At 42.5% G+C, this 16,565-nt stretch overlaps 1 protein-coding gene and 1 pseudogene across 1 annotated transcript in view; one reads left to right on the top strand and one right to left on the bottom strand.

Moving 5' to 3' along the window:
- The window catches only part of FRMD4B (FERM domain containing 4B), a 360,291-nt gene that overhangs the window by 138,127 nt on the left and 205,599 nt on the right, over positions 1 to 16,565 (top strand). The gene's annotated exons all lie outside the window — the stretch shown is intronic.
- LOC113881020 lies at positions 8,366 to 9,141 on the bottom strand (annotated as a pseudogene).

Raw genomic sequence — 16,565 nt, 5'->3', positions numbered from 1 at the left:
CATTCAAATTGTACATGTCCCATGTCCCTCTCCTTCATAGCTATGCTCTCTGTTAGCTAAGATGCTCCCTGAAAGTTGGTGGGTTTGCATTGCTGGTTATTAATTGAAAGGAATATTTCATGTTCCAGAAATGCAGGATCCTCCATAACTTCCAGAGAAATTTTTCTGAAATACTTCCTCCTGATTTCACCTTTCCATTTTATCTGTGTTATATCCTACCCATAGCTCTTATAATCTTGATCTGGTATGAACTGACCATGACCTCTTTTTGTTAATAAAGTTTTATTGGTACATAGTCACACCATTCATACATGGATTGTCTCTGGCTAGCTTCCCACTAGAGTGACAGAGTTGAGCAGGCACAACTGAGACTGTATGTCCTGCCAAGGCAAAAATATTAGCTATCTGTCCCTGATCTGGGCCTTCCCTGGTGGCTAAGCGGTAAAGAATCCACTCGCATGCAAGAAACTTGGGTTCAGTCCCTGGGTCAGGAAGATCCCCTGGAGAAGGAAATGGCAACCTCCTCCAGTATTCTTGCCTGGAGAATCCCATGGACAGAGGAGCCTGGTGAGCTACAGTCCACAGGGTTGCAAAGAGTTGGACACAACTGAGCAACTAAACAACAGTGACAATTCCTGATCTACGTCAGTAAGATCAGTATATACTCCTCCACAAACCCCTAACACCTTTGTCTTCATGTGGCCAGGAATAAAAACCTCTCAGTGCCTGGACTCTAGGAAAGAAAAAAAGAAAAAGAAATCAAGTGCCTGATGTTTGTAAAGGAAAAACAGTCTCACTCACAGCCTGGTCCATGCTGACACTTCTGTGGCACCTCCCTGTTTCTGGAGCCCTGAGAGACACTGCTAATCAATCACCGTACTCTTTCCAACTGAGCCTCAGATTCTTCAAAGCAATGCCCAGGCTGCCACTACCAATCAATCAGAGTTGGCATTGAAGTAGAAACTATTTTCCATCTGTGGTCCAGAGAATCACCTAAGACAACAATCATGTTGATGAATAATCCTTGCACATCCTTTGGGTTGCCATGTCAGAGATGGGCACACCCTCTCCCATTAAGTCCAGAGTTGGAACTTAATCCACTGTTTTCTGTTTCTTTGGTTAAGCACCAGATGAAGTCGCTAGCTTGTGATAAGGAATCATGTTATATGAAAAAATGCCTCCACTTCTTTTTACTTAAGAGATTCATTACACTTTGCAGTGCTAACACTGTGAGAGGTACCCAGGAACTGAGGCCCACCGAGAGTATTCTCGAGTAGCATGTCAATGTCATTCTCATTGAGTGGCTTCCTAGGTGGAATCCCTGACACTGTTTCTGCTCTTTCTCTCCCACGGCTAATCCATTCTCTTTTAGCCAGGCTCCCGTTGAATTCATAATAGGTAAAAACACATATACAGTGTTTCCAGGGACCAAAATGGAGGTATCTCTATCACATCTTCCTTAAAGCAAGCCAAATTTCAGGAAGTTCCTAAAAGACACTCTTTTCAAATGCTGGAGCAGATATCTGCTCAACCACAAACATTAGCCACAGTGGGTAAGAATTGGCTAAAGACAAGTATCCATTGACAGGTGTGGGGACCTGCCCCATAGACTGTATTTACTGCAACAAAACTGACAGTGACAGAACCCGCTCCTGAGAAGGTGACAGGGAAGTCGCAAGTAAGAAAGTGGCCTCACTTAGCAGTTTCTCACTGCCTTTTTCTCCAGAAGTTGGAGAAGAGGCCAGGAAGGAAAGCGAATATTTTACAAAGGAAACGGGGCTTAAGGGGGCAGTTGGTTAGAGAGACTTGCTCCTTCTTACTGGCTAGGGAGCCTCTGAGCTGTAAGGAATGATAGCTATTCACTGGAAGAATCCAGACGCCCTGGGAAAGTTTCTTTGAGCCTCACACCGTTGGCATCTTGACAGCAAAGTTTTATGCACCGCGGTAGTGTTGATTGGAATCCTGCTGAGCTTTTCCAAGAGCCATTGTTCATCAAATTTGGGGCTTTAAAAGTTGAGCCATTGAGAGTGTGAGCATGCCTTTGGTCATTTAAAAACATTAAGCCGACCTTGGGAAAAGGTTTTAGCATTTGCACCTTGTGATTTTGTGTGTCCTACTTCTGGAAATAGTGTAAGATGTTCCTTCCCAAATGGCAATGGTGAGGACCTTTTTAGTGATGGTTTAAGCTTTCAGGTTTATGGGAGTCCAATAAAATTAATAATGTGGTGTTGCTGATATTCTTTGAGTGAAAAAAGCGTTGTACTCCTTCCTGGAACAGATAAAGAATTTAATAAGTATTATACCCAAGGTGCTGTATAAGCAAACATTGAAAACAGAAGATAATATTATTTAAAATCACATTAATATAAAGGCTGTTGCTGTTCATATGGTGCATATCTTAGGGTAGTCTTTCACCGAGAGGAACCAAGTTCAATTTAAATTTCAGTTGGATGGGCTGTCATGGATCTAGAAGGCCCTCTCTGCAGACCAGAAACCTAATTTGTTGTTGTTGTTAAGTGGCTCAGTCATGTCTGATTCTTTGTGATCCCCATGGACTACAGCCCACCAGGTTCCTCTTTCCATGAGATCCTCCAGGCAAGAATAGTAGAATGGATTACCATGCCTTCCTCCAGGGGATCTTCCCAACCCAGAGAACAAACATGCATCTCCTGCATTAGCAAGTGGATTCTTTACCACTGAGCCACCAAGGAAGCCCACTAACCAGATACCATGGATTGTTTAATTTCTGGCCCAAATGAGAGAAGGACTGGGGAATAAGATTTTGGAGTAAGCTAGATGTCATGGTGTGTTCCAGAGCTTGGGTACTGCAGCTCAGCCATGGTTCTGCCTAAGCTTGGGGCTTGGTTTGCCTCCCGGGCAAGAGACCTTGTAGAAAACATTGTTTTGCTGCTTGGCAGCCCATTATCTCCTTCGTCTGGTACCGGAACTTCCTTCACCACAAGAAAAGTTCTCTCCGCACTTTCAACCAAGTTGTTCAGTAGGGGCCTGCTAATCAAGATACCCTGCCCTTCTGGACCGTGGAAGGGCTCCTGCTTCTGGCTGAGCCAGTCGCTACACTTAACCTCCCTGCACCCTGGCCACAATTGGCCACAATCCTTATGAGAATCATTCGGCATCCTTTGCATGAAAACCTATGGGAGCTGGCAGGGAGTGCCCTTTCCTCTCTTATTAGTAGGCTGTAATGGGCTTCCCTTGTGGCTCAGCTGGTAAAGAATCTGCCTGCAATGCGGGAAACCTGGGTTTGATCCCTGGATTGGGAAGATCCCCCGGAGAAGGGAAAGGATACCCACTCCAGTATCCTGGCCTGGAGAATTCCATGGACTGTTTAGTTCATGGGGTCACAAAGAGCTGGACATGACTGAGTGACTTTCACTTCACTTCTCAATGATACGTACCTGGAGCTGCCTGCCTTTGGTTGTAGTTTTTACCCTGCTGAGGTAGCACACCCAAAAGAATGAATGAACCCCACAAAGGAAGCAGTGGCCAGGGCAAGGAGAAAGAAAAAGTTCTTGGCATCCACAAGGCGTGTTCGATCCTGCCTGTTCCCCAGTTTCATCACAAAAGCCCATAAATAACCGGTTTTGCTTAACTCAGAATTATGTTTCTGTCGTTTGCAAGCAAGCAGCTTTAACAAATAAACCCCAAATTTCTCTCCCAGGCTCCTGGACTGCATTTCTAACCCTTTCATTCCTGCCTGCTTCGGCAAGCTTTCTTTAGTTGCCTGTTACCGTGTGAGCACTGTGACGGGCCCTGAAGATAGGAGGAGTCAGGTAGCGAAATCTGCTTAGGCTGATAGTCGTGGTCCCTGCCCTCTCGGGACATGAGTGGGTGGAGTTTGGGGTTATGAACCATGGACTCGCCTTTCCCCGGGCCTTGCCCTCCTCTGTTGATGTCCTCATTCCCAGGTGCTCACGTGAACTTGGCTTTTTGTCTTTCTTGACGTACTCTGTGCCCAGATTTATTCAGCACAAAGTACTGAATTCACTGCTCCATCCTAACTCTCGGCCTTTGGGTGGGTTTTTCAAGTCTCTGAATCTACCCTGCCACCTTCTAACCTCTCTAAGCCTCAGGTTTGCCATCTGTAAAATGGAGGTAGCAATGATACCTGTTTCCTAGTTGTGGTGAAGATGAAATGCTTAATGGATGCTTCATAACAAAAAAATCAATATACAGTAGGAGAAGTGATTGTCTGATACTTCCAACTCATAAACAGATTTAAGTGTAGTATCACATTCATTTCATCTTTTGTATGAAAGAAAATAAAGCTATAAACATATTTTTAGATTAGAAGGGCTATACATTTTTAATTTTTCAGAATTATATTATTGGGCAGAAAACTCATGGGAAAAAATAATTCTGCCATGTATTTCCTTTTCATACTGTTAATGGGGTTCAGAAAACTGAGATCATGGCATCCGGTCCCATCACTTTATGGCAAATAGATGGGGAAACAATGGAAACAGTGACAGAACTTTATTTTTGGGGGGCTCCAAAATCACTGCAGATGGTGACTGCAGCCATGAAATTAAAAGACTCTCCTTGGAAGAAAAGCTATGACCAACCTAGACAGCATATTAAAAAGCAGAGACACTGCAGCTTCAGAGAACTTCTCCACCATCCAGTGAGCAAAGAGGCCTGGACCTCAGCCTTGGGGTATGGCCCTCTTCTACATTTGTTCCCTCCCTGTGGGCTCTGCTTCAGCCCTAGAGATGGTGACTGCTGCTCATATCTGCTATTCCTATGTTCTTCAGAGTTCTTTTTACTTCTTATGAGCCAGTCTCCCATTACTTCAATCCCCCACTAGAGTTAATGATTCTTTATGTTAAATTTTCCCTATCCAAACTGTAAAATAAATAAATAAATGTAAATTACGATTTAAGTACATTACATTTTGAATTACTTTTCTATAAGTTGTGAGGTATGTGCTGAAGTCCATTTTTCAGTTCTTCATGTCCAGTTGTTGTGGTTTTATTTCTTCTTTTCCAATATCTTTTTCTTGGGATTTTATTCATAGACAATAATGTCATCCACAAATATGGAAAAAAATTTTATTTAAAAAAAAAAAATAAAAAGCAGAGACATTACTTTGCCAACAGAGGTCCGTCTAGTCAAAGGTATGGTTTTTCCAGTAGTCGCGTATGGATGTGAGAGTTGGACTATAAGGGAAGCTGAGTGCCAAATAATTAATGCTTTTGAACTGTAGTGTTGGAGAAGACTCTTGCGAGTCCCTTGGAGATCAAAACCAGTTAATCCTAAAGGAAATCAGTCCTGCATATCCTTTGGAAGGACTGATGCTGAAGCTGAAACTTTGGCCACCTGATGGGAAGAACTGACTCATTAGAAAAGACCATGATGATAGGCAAGACTGAAGGCAGGAGGAGAAAGGGACGACAGAGGATGAAATGGGTGGATGGCATCACTGATCTGATGGACATGAGTTTGTGTAAGCTCCGGGAGTTGGTGATGGACAGGGAAGCCTGGCATGCTACAATGCACAGGTCGAAAAGAGTTGGACACGACTGAGTGACTGAACTGAACTGATATATTTCCTGTTTGACTTTTTTTTAAAAAAGGATCTAGAAAAAAATATGTTTAGGAATAGACTTGTCTCTGATTCTAGGTAGAATTAGAATGTGCAAAGGGGGACCAGTGTGTGTGTGTGTGCCCGTGCACGTGCTAATATGTGAGTGTGCACGTGTGTGTGTGTGTGTATGAAATAGAGGAAGAATGCTGTATTTCACAGATAAAAGTACACATGAACTTGTAAGGTCTGACCGTGTCCTTAAGCCACTTTGATTTTCCACGTGATTGTGTTAGAGGCATATTTAAGATTTCTTCTCTGGAAAACCTGTTGAGCCTGTTTCTCTTCTCAGTGAAGGATCCTGTGACTGTATTTGAATAGTTCCTGATATCTCATAGTCTCAGGGGGCAGCAGTAATGGCGGGAATGGGGTCTACTCTTCCACTTATCTAGTGAGAAAATGTTCTCTTCTTCCTTGTTGAAATCCTTGTCACTGAACGCGTTTTCTTTGCTAGTAAAGGGCCTCTGGTAGAAAGCTCCCTTACGTGGCATCCCCTGCTGTATTTCCTGTTACATGAATTCCTTCCTTGCTCAACAAAAGTAATTGCTCAGTTAGGCCAGTTTTTTGGGTTTTTTTTTTTAATGAGCAGCTTGGATACATGCATATATTTAATAATGAAACAATTCATCGACAACCAAAAAAAAGAGAGAGAGAGAAATTCACAAGACCGCAGTGCTGTGGAAGAAAATGAGACATCAGTATAGCGACTGACCCAGAAGGCTGCATGATGAGTACGCTAAAGGCAGACTTGACTAGGCTAGTATTGTATGCTCTTCAAATGGAGAAGTATCCACTTATTTGATTGCTTGGAAGCAGGCAGCTTTATTGTATGCTACATGGAATGGAGGCAAAGAGCCGGCGAAGGGAGAGGGGAGAGGGAGAAGAGAATCCAGGGTAAGCCGACGGAAGAGACTGAGATGGAATTACAAAGAGATGACTGTAAGGCTTTTTGTTTCCTCTGCAGCCTAAACTAAACCTGTTCCAAGTCTTTGTCAGTCAAATTCAGTGTTCACACTAGTAGCACTAGGCACTATGAAGGAATGGTGGAGGAAGTAGTTTACAAAGTAAAAGGATACCAGGGGTTCCTGCTCTCAGGGAGCTTACAACCTATGTGGGGAGACAGGTTCCACATACAACACTACTATAAAACATACTTACAAAGTAACATAAATACTTATAAATATACATATGAATAAACAATCAGTTCAGTTCAGTTCAGTCACTCAGTTGTGTCTGACTCTTTGCGACCCCATGAATCGCAGCACGCCAGGCCTCCGTGTCCATCACCAACACCCGGAGTTCACGCAGACTCACATCCATTGAGTCGGTGATGCCATCCAGCCATCTCATCCTCTGTCGTCCCCTTCTCCTCCTGCCCCCAATCCCTCCCAGGATCAGAATCTTTTCTAATGAGTCAACTCTGCTCATGAGGTGGCCAAAGTACTGGAGTTTCAGCTTTAGCATCATTCCTTCCAAAGAAATCCCAGGGCTGATCTCCTTTAGAATGGACTGGTTGAATCTCCTTGTAGTCCAAGGGACTCTCAAGAGTCTTCTCCAACACCACAGTTCAAAAGCATCATTTCTTTGGCACTCAGCTTTCTTCACAGTCCAACTCTCACATCCATACATGACTACTGGAGAAACCATAGCCTTGACTAGATGGACCTTTGTTGGCAAAGTAATGTCTCTGCTTTTCAATATACTATCTAGGTTGGTCATAACTTTCCTTTCAAGGAGTAAGCATCTTTTAATTCCATGGCTGCAGTCACCATCTGCAGTGATTTTGGAGCCCAGAAAAATAAAGTCTGACACTGTTTCCACTGTTTCCCCGTCTATTTCCCATGAAGTGATAGGACTGGATGCCATTATCTTAGTTTTCTGAATATTGAGCTTTAAGCAAACTTTTCCCTCTCCTCTTTCACTTTCATCAAGAGACAATATTTGAAAGCTAAAAGGTACTGTGTCAATAAGTGTTCAGAAGCCCCTGGGTCAGTCCAGGAAGGCTTTCCAAAGAAAAAAAATATGGAATTTGTGAGTATAACAGTGGTGTACAGTAGGGCACGTGCAAAGGCCTAGGAGTGGAAGCACATATGTCACGTACAGTAAGCAGATCAGCTTGATAGAAAGTCTAAATAGGTCTCCTTAAGAAGTGAGTGGGGTAAAACTGTAGGAGTCTATTTGGTGAAAGACACTGACTTATCAATGTTAAGTCTGGTCCCTAAAACAAAACAAACAGGAAAGATGTTTTCTCTAGGTAATGATAGGAAGTGGCTGTAGGTCCAGGAGCAACTCCTCTGCTCTCAAAAGTTTTGTAGTTACTCTGAAACAGAGAAGCTAGAAATGGGATGGTGGAGAAGTGTTCATCATCCTTGAGCAGTTCAAGTAGAAGGAACTGCCATCTGCAACAATTCTTGCATAGTGGCAAGTGAAAAACCTCAAAGAAATCCCTAGACTGAGGCCCTACGGCCCAACGGGCAGCCAGATTCCAGTCACCTCACGGGCTCAAGCAGAATGTCCTAGACCTTCGTTACTAATTCTTGGTGGGGAGTAGATTGTGTCTGCTTATAAAAGAATTTATTTTTGAAATGCCATGACAATCAGCTTTGATCCTAACATTTTATAAATTAAAACAGAAGGATGAGAAGAACCCTAATTTATAGGGAATGCTCATGTCCCTGAAGAAGGACAGGTCAATATGGGCCCAAATTCTCCCCTGGTCTTTAAGTGGAGAGGCAAAACATCACACCTTGAAAAGAGGCTTTTCTCAGCCAAAGCATGTAAGACCTCTTTCTTTAAGCCTATTGATCTGAAGCTGTTCCAGGAAGGAAAAAAAAGAGTCCAGACCAGTTGTTCAGCAGCAGACACAGTCAGCCCCCATGTCACGAGAGCCCCGCTGGGAGGCACTGGGTCCCACTGAGGTTCAAATACACTGCTGGGGGCCAATCTTGATGCCATTTGCCTCACTGTGGGCATCAGATAAACCCTGCTGATTTTCCTATAATGTCTTTGGCTGTGTTAATGAAGGCCTCCTCAACATTGCAGGCTCTTTTGGTTGAAGTTTCCATGAATATAAGTCCATTTCCTGAGCAAAGGCTTCTCCTTCTCTCTTCACATCCCTACCGGACTCTAAGTCTCTCTTTTTCCCAATCAGCTTGATAACCATGTTGGAACTAGAGTGCTGCTGGGTAACCTCTAACCATGAGGTCAGGTGGTTGAAGGTTTCACGCCTTGTAATGTCACACACCAGCAGTGCACTGGCTGCTCCCCTGTAGCAGGAATGGGTGATAGAACGGAAGGATTCTTGTCCAGACATATCCCAGATTTGCAGCTTGATCTGTTTCCCATCAGTGCTGACCATACGGGCCCCAAACTCCACGCCTATTGTAAAGCCGTGGACCATGGTTGGAACTGCTTGTCTGTAAACTGCAGAAGGAGACATGACTTCCCCACCCCTGTTTCCCCAGTGATGATGTACTTGAAGAGATAATCATAAGTCATTGTCTCTTTTCCTCTGGATTCCGGATCCACCCAACTTCTTAGGCCAGTTTTTTAATAAAGGATGGTGACAATCCTTCTGAGTTGTTGGACATTAGGGTGGGTTGGTGAGTGTGAAATTCCTTATGGCAGTGTCTGAAACACAACTTCTTAAGAATATCATGAAGGAGTCAATCTTTCTTTTCCAAGAAATGTCTGTGCCCATTTCAGGCCCCTGAAATCATGCCAGACCTCAAAGCACCTCTGTGATCTGAGCAGTTCACATAAATGGAGTGGTGTGGATCTTACCTAGCCCTTTAGCTTTACACACAGAATCCACTGGATTTTCTCCGTGTCTGTCTGCTACTGGCGTGTCTCTGGTACATTCCACAGATACACAGCACTGTTCCTCCTGCTTCCTGCATACTATACTTAAATTTCCTCTAATCCAGACGTTCCAGGATTTGTGAAACAAAAGAATCCCTTTGGATCTTCTTCAGCTGTTTTTCAACCAGCCATTTCCATACTTGTATCTCACTATATCCTTATCCCTTTTGAGTGCTGTATGTCAGGTATGATATAAATAATATATTGAAGTCAACTGTACCTGACACCAACAAGCATCAGCTACCTTAATGTCATAGTGTCTGTCATCTGGGTTGCTCCTTGGTATTAGATGTCCAAGTAGTCTAAGATTGACTGAGAAATTCACTTTGTATGTCATAAGCTTGAAATTTGGTTCAATTTAGCCCTATATATGTTAATTAAGCCCCTATTATATATGGAATGGGCTTCTCTGGTGGCTCAGTGGTAAGGACCCCACCTGCCAATGCGGGAGATGCAAGTTCGATCCCTTAGTCTGAAAGATCCCCTGGAGAAGGAAATGGCAACCCATTCCAGTATTCTTGCCTGGAGAATCCCATAGATAGAGGAGCTTGGCAGGCTATAGTCCCTGGGGTCGCAAAAGAGTCAAAGACGACTTAGCAATTAAACAACAACAATATATGGGATATTAGATTAGGCTCTGAAATACAGAGAAATATAAATCATACATCTTGCCCTTGACAAAGCTTCCAGTCCAACGTAGAGTATATTGTTAAAGATTTCCTAAAGTAGAGAAGCCACGCATATTAGTTGGCTTAATTTTAAAAAGGAAACATATAAGCAGGCATCCTGACACATCCTCTAGCACATACACAACACTTGGAAGCCCCAGGTTTTCTTCTTGGTAGTTGTCTTGCTTAAAAGAAGCTTCTGCATTGGCTTCATTTGCAAAATGGCAGCAAGAGGGCTCTACCAGTTCCCCAGCAAGGTTTCCAGAAGGCCCCTCAGGAGACGTTCCCTTAGGTCTTAATAGCCAAGACTGGACGGGAATCATTCAGTGAGAAGAGGGGGATTATCCTAACTAGTTTAGGCTAATCATTTTGGGATGGAATCGATTTTGGGTAATAGCCTCATTACCATAATAGTTGGTTAGAAATGAGAAATTACAAATTCACTATAATGTGGCTTGTACTATAATAGGAGTCTCTGAGATTCCAGAAGTGTTTCTACGTAGACTGCCGTGTTTAATCACTTACTGATGAAAGACTTTTTTTGTTAAGCAAAAAGCTGTTCTGAAGTCTGTACAGATTATAACAATTGTATCCCCCAGTGTCTGCCTCTGTGCTTGTTAGACTTGGAGTAATGTGTTCTCTTCATCAGTGTATTGGGAGATGTCCTAAGAGATTATGGGAAACCCAAACTAAACATGTACATCTTCTGGGAGAACCGTTTTACTTACTTTATTTTTGGAAAGAAAGTCAAAGATACATGATAAAGAAAATCACAGATACATGATAAAGAGTACATCTACATGAACCTTTTAGATTAAAAATGGTGTATTCAATTTCTGGCTGGTAAAATTTTTTAGGAACCTCCCCCTAGTCCCTGGTGGTACATATCCACTCCCCTTTACCATGTATAACAGTTTGCTTGGATGGAATAGTAAAAGAGGTTCCATAAGCTTTTGTTGTTGTGGAAAGAAATTTAATTAATCTAGATGCAATTCTTTCCACACAACTGTACTTAAGTACAGATGATGGGCTTTTGAAGAATCTTCCCCACCTTAATCATAACCTGATGTTCACAGCAGTTAGACTTTATCATGGTAGTTGCACTTTAACGTGTAAATGCAATGTTTGTATTCTGTATATTTCTATTCTGAATAGCTTATTTACTTTAATTCTTTACTTTCTCAAAAATTGTATAATAGTGTATATGGAAAATGTCATTCCAAACAGGTAAAGAATGCCAGTAACTGTTGACATTCTCTCCACTCTTATAGTTAATCAGTTAACAGACATAAGTATTCTGTTTTAGAAATAGAAACAGAGAACAAATCCACCAGGCTAATGACTTCAAGTCTTCTTATCTTGCTCATAGCATAACTTGAAGTTGTAGAAAGAGAATGAGTTTCTGAAGGTCCCAAAGCACTCTTGAAAGGGGGTTTAGAGAAGTAAGCCACTTAGGAGGACAAATATGTCTCAGATAATCCCTGCAGCTGCTGTCAAGACCCATTTGAATCAGGTCACATTCAAATTAAGATAGTTCAGTGCCAGAGGTCTTACACATCACTTTCTTTCTGAGCAAAAGTATCTCACACTTAAGCCATCTGAACACTTTCCTTGGTCTCAACTGTTTTACCCTGTTGTTGGTTTTCATCCAATGATTTGCCCTAATCCAATATACCAGCTCTGTGTTTCTCCCCTTTTCTTCCTTGGAAAATGCTTCCAGACCTAGGGAATAGGTTCCAAGCCTTATTATTCTTGGCTCTCAAACCATTGAAAGTTCTCTCTTAAATTACATCCAGTTTTGTTTTTTTTTAATGAGAAAAGGCTCTCCTTCTGTGGGACCATGGATTGCTTTTACATTTCACAGAGCATATGGTCTGGTGGTGAAATCAGGCATTAAGTAGGTAATTTTAAATGTGCTGGGTATTATGAGAGAGAAGGATCAAGCTGGTGTGATGGAGCCACACCAGCTTCAGGGGACCAATATTTGAGCTAAGGCTTGAAAGATAATCCAGGGTTTATTGGATGAAATCCTAAGGTGGAAAAGAATGTTCAGGAATGAAGGAACAGCAAATACGAAGAGCCTGAGGCAAAAGAGTTGGAACCCAAAAGAAGACCAGCACGAGCTTATGGTTGGTGGTAGTGGTGGCTTAGTCGCTAAGTCATGTCTGACTCTTGTGACCACATGGACTGCAGCCTGCCAGGCTCCTCTGTCCATGCGATTTCCTAGGCAAGAATACTGAAGTGGTTGCCATTTCCTACCCTATGGGATCTTCCTGAATGGGATCGAACCCACATCTTCTGCATCTCCTGCACTGCAAGCAGATTCTTTACTGCTGAGCCACTAGGGAAGCCCAGTATGGCTTTCTGTAACAAGACAAAACCTGAAACAGAAACATAAACAGTGGTTAAAAGGTTATTGAGAAAGTCATAATTAGATCTTGCCATTTGAATTATTTACTGATGTAACCATCACTTTATCTCAAGCAGAAACTTTAGACCAAGTTGAATGAATATAGAGATGTTAAAGCACCAATTAATAAAATGCCCTAGGATTTCTGGAGAAGGAAATGGCAACCCACTCCAGTACTCTTGCCTGGAAAATCCCATGGATGGAGGAACCTGGTAGGCTGCAGTCCACGGGGTCTCTAAAAGTTGGACATGACTGAGCCTCTTCAGTTTCTTTCACTTTTCTGTTTGATCAATGCACCCTGTTTTGAAGGACACAAAAGTGAATGAAATAGAAGTGCCAGGTTTCACATGGGGACACTCACTCTCAGGTTTCTCAGCAGATTGAAATCCTAAGGCTTTCCGAAGTGGATGCTGGAAACACACACACCAGCTTGCTCTTCTAAGCCGAAGGGACTGTGATGAGTGAAGTACCAAATACCAACGCACTTGGCAACGGATACAACCAATCTCATCTGTTGCTTAAGCTATGTGTATGAACTGTGGACTGTTGATATGGAAAACAGCCCAACAATTGTTTTGCAGTTAGAATTTTTTCCTTAGGACTTGTTTGTTCAAAATATGTTTTTCTCCCCTTAAATCCAGTTTTACCATACTATCTTGAAAGGCTTCTCTTGCAGTATTAATATTTAGATTCCAATTTTATTGTATTGCCTTTACCTGCTATTTCTTTAACCCACTCCAGTGTTCTTGCCTGGAGAATCCCAGGGACAGGGGATCCTGGTGGGCGGCCATCTACGGGGTCGCACAGAGTTGGACATGACTGAAGCGACTTAGCAGCAGCAGCAGCTATTTCTTTATTCTTCCTGAATAACTTCTACCTACCTACATACGGTCTTTTCTTAGATAATGTAGACTGTCTAGAGGTTTCCCCTTTGGGGGAAGGAGAAGGGCAAAGCTGCCACCTACATATTTTCGTGTGGTTAAGACAAAAAGGACTCTTTCCTCAGAGTCCTGAGCTTATCCAATGGAGCCCAGGCAGGCTAGGTTATAACCTGCACTCACTACCCTAAGCCAGACGCCGTCATGCAGTGAACAACTTGAGAAACCTTACATGGAAGCCCTAGAAATGAGGAGCTGGGGAACAAGGGTGAGAGAGAGACTGACATTTCATTCACTGAATAGCCTCTTGTATGATTACATGTGCATTTCAAAAATTAGAAACTGAAAAGCAATATTTGCTGATATGGAAAACCAGGGAAAGAAAGCATCTCCCAGAATAAATTAAAATCTTTCAGTGCTCCCAGCTCAGAAATCGCTGTTGTCGATGATTGATACATTTTCCTTTAGTTTTTTTCTATCCACATATACTCCGTTTCACAATGAAATTCACATACACTACTTTTTTCCAGCTTTTCTTTTCACTTTGTTTTGTGCTTGTAGGTATTTTGTCCAATCGAGAGAAATGTTAACTCCTTTTTCTGAAGATATACATATTGCATGCTCATTGTAGAATATTTAGCAAATACAGGAAAAGGATTTAGATGTGTTTTAGAGGAATTCTCTGGCAGTCCAGTGGTTAGGACTCAGCGCTTTCATTGCAAAGGGCCTGGATTAGATCTCTGGTCAGGAGACTGTTAATAAGATCCCAGGCACAGCAGGGAAAGTGTTCTGTGTTTTTTAACCCTATTTTTTTTTTTTGGTAATAACTTTACTAAGATGTAGTTCACATACCATAAAACTCACCTGTTTGAAGTATATACTTCAATTGCTTTTATTATATTTATGAAGTTGTGCCTCCATCACTATATTCTAACAAGTATTTTCATTGTCTTAAAAAGAAACTCTGTACTCATTAGAAGTCACTTATTTCCCTCACCCCTTCCTCCAAACTCCCTCAGTCCTGCTGCTGCTGCTGCTGCTGCTGCTGCTGCTAAGTCGCTTCAGTCATGTCCGACTCTGTGCAACCCCATAGACGGCAGGCCCACCAGGCTCCCCCATCCCTGGGATTCTCCAGGCAAGAACACTGGAGTGGGTTGCCATTTCCTTCTCCAATGCATGAAAGTGAAAAGTCAAAGTGAAGTCACTCAGTCGTGTCGACTCTTCCTGACCCTATGGACTGCAGCCTACCAGGCTCCTCCGTCCATGGGATTTTCCAGGCAGGAGTACTGGAGTGGGGTGCCATTGCCTTCTCCGCCCTCAGTCCTGCTGCTGCTAAGTCACTTCAGTCGTGTCTGACTCTATGCGACCCCATAGATGGCAGCCCACCAGGCTCCCCCATCCCTGGGATTCTCCAGGCAAGAACACTGGAGTGGGTTGCCATTTCCTTCTCCAATGCATGAAAGTGAAAAGTCAAAGTGAAGTCGCTCAGTCGTGTCTGACTCTTCGCAACCCCATGGACTGCAGCCTACCAGGCTCCTCCATCCATGGGATTTTCCAGGCAAGAGTACTGGAGTGGGGTGCCATCGCCTTCTCCGCCCTCAGTCCTAGGCAACTGCTAATCTGCTTCCTATCTATATAGATTTTTTAATATAAATTTATTTATTTTAATTGGAGGTTAATTACTTTACAGTATTGTATTGGTTTTGCCATACATCAACATGAATCCTCCACGGACGTACATGTGTTCCCCATCCTGAACCCCCCTCCTTCCTCCCTCCCCATACCATCCCTCTGGGTCATCCCAGTGTACCAGCCCCAAGCTTCCTGTATCCTGCATCGAACCTGGACTGGCGATTCGTTTCATATGTGATATTATACATGTTTCAATGCCATTCTCCCAAATCATCCCTCCCTCTCCCTCTCCCACAGAGTCCAAAAGACTGTTCTATACATCAGTGTCTCTTTTGCTATCTCACTTACAGGGTTATCATTACCATCTTTCTAAATTCCATATATATGCATTAGTATACTGTATTGGTGTTTTTCTTTCTGGCTTACTTCACTCTGTATAATAGGCTCCAGTTTCATCCACCTCATTAGAACTGATTCAAATGTATTCTTTTTAATGGCTGAGTAATACTCCATTATGTATATGTACCACAGCTTTCTTATCCATTTGTCTGCTGATGGACATCTAGGTTGCTTCCATGTCCTGGCTATTATAAAGAGTGCTGCGATTAACATTGGGGTACACGTGTCTCTTTCCCTTCTGGTTTCCTCTGTGTGTATGCCCAGCAGTGGGATTGCTGGATCATAAGGCAGTTCTATTTCCAGTTTTTTAAGGAATCTCCACACTGTTCTCCATAGTGGCTGTACTAGTTTGCATTCCCACCAACAGTGTAAGAGGGTTCCCTTTTCTCCACACCCTCTCCAGCATTTATTGTTCGTAGACTTTTGGATCGCAGCCATTCTGACTGGTGTGAAATGGTACCTCATTGTGGTTTAGATTTACATAATCTGGACATTTTAGATAAATGGAATTGTAAAATATGTGGTTTTTTATGACTGGCTTCTTGCACTTAGCATAGTGATTTTGAGATTCATCCATGTGTAGCATAAATCCTTTTTTTGGGGGGTTACTTACTTTTTACTGATTGCTTGATTTATTCATGTACCACAAAATTCAACCCTTTAAAGTGTACAATTTAGTATTTTTTTAAATATAATCACAAGGTTGTGCAATTATCACCACTATTTAATTATAGATAATTTTCATTGCTGCCCCTGCCCCCCGAAAAGAAACTCCATACCCATTGTCAGTCACTCCCCATTTCATCCCTCTAGTCACTTGACAACCACCAATGCACCTTCTCTCTCTGTGTATTTATGGCCTCTTTGTCTAGCTTGTTCTATTTCTCAGAATGTTTTCAAGATTCATCCATAATGTAGCATGTGTCTACTCCATTCTTTGGTTTAAAAAAAAATTTTTTTTTTAAATTTGTATGTCGGGACTTAGTTGCAGCATGCACAATCTTTGATTTTCATTAAGGCATGCAGGATCCTTACTTGTGACATGGGGGATCTAGTTCCCTGACCAGGGATCAAACCTGGGCCCCCTGCATTGCGAGTGCAGAGTCTTAGCCACT

The sequence above is a fragment of the Bos indicus x Bos taurus genome, chromosome 22, assembly GCF_003369695.1.
Source record: "Bos indicus x Bos taurus breed Angus x Brahman F1 hybrid chromosome 22, Bos_hybrid_MaternalHap_v2.0, whole genome shotgun sequence".
NCBI classification, from domain to species: Eukaryota; Metazoa; Chordata; class Mammalia; order Artiodactyla; family Bovidae; genus Bos; species Bos indicus x Bos taurus.
Note: the sequence above shows the minus strand (reverse complement) of the source record. Positions and strands in the feature narration are given on the sequence as shown.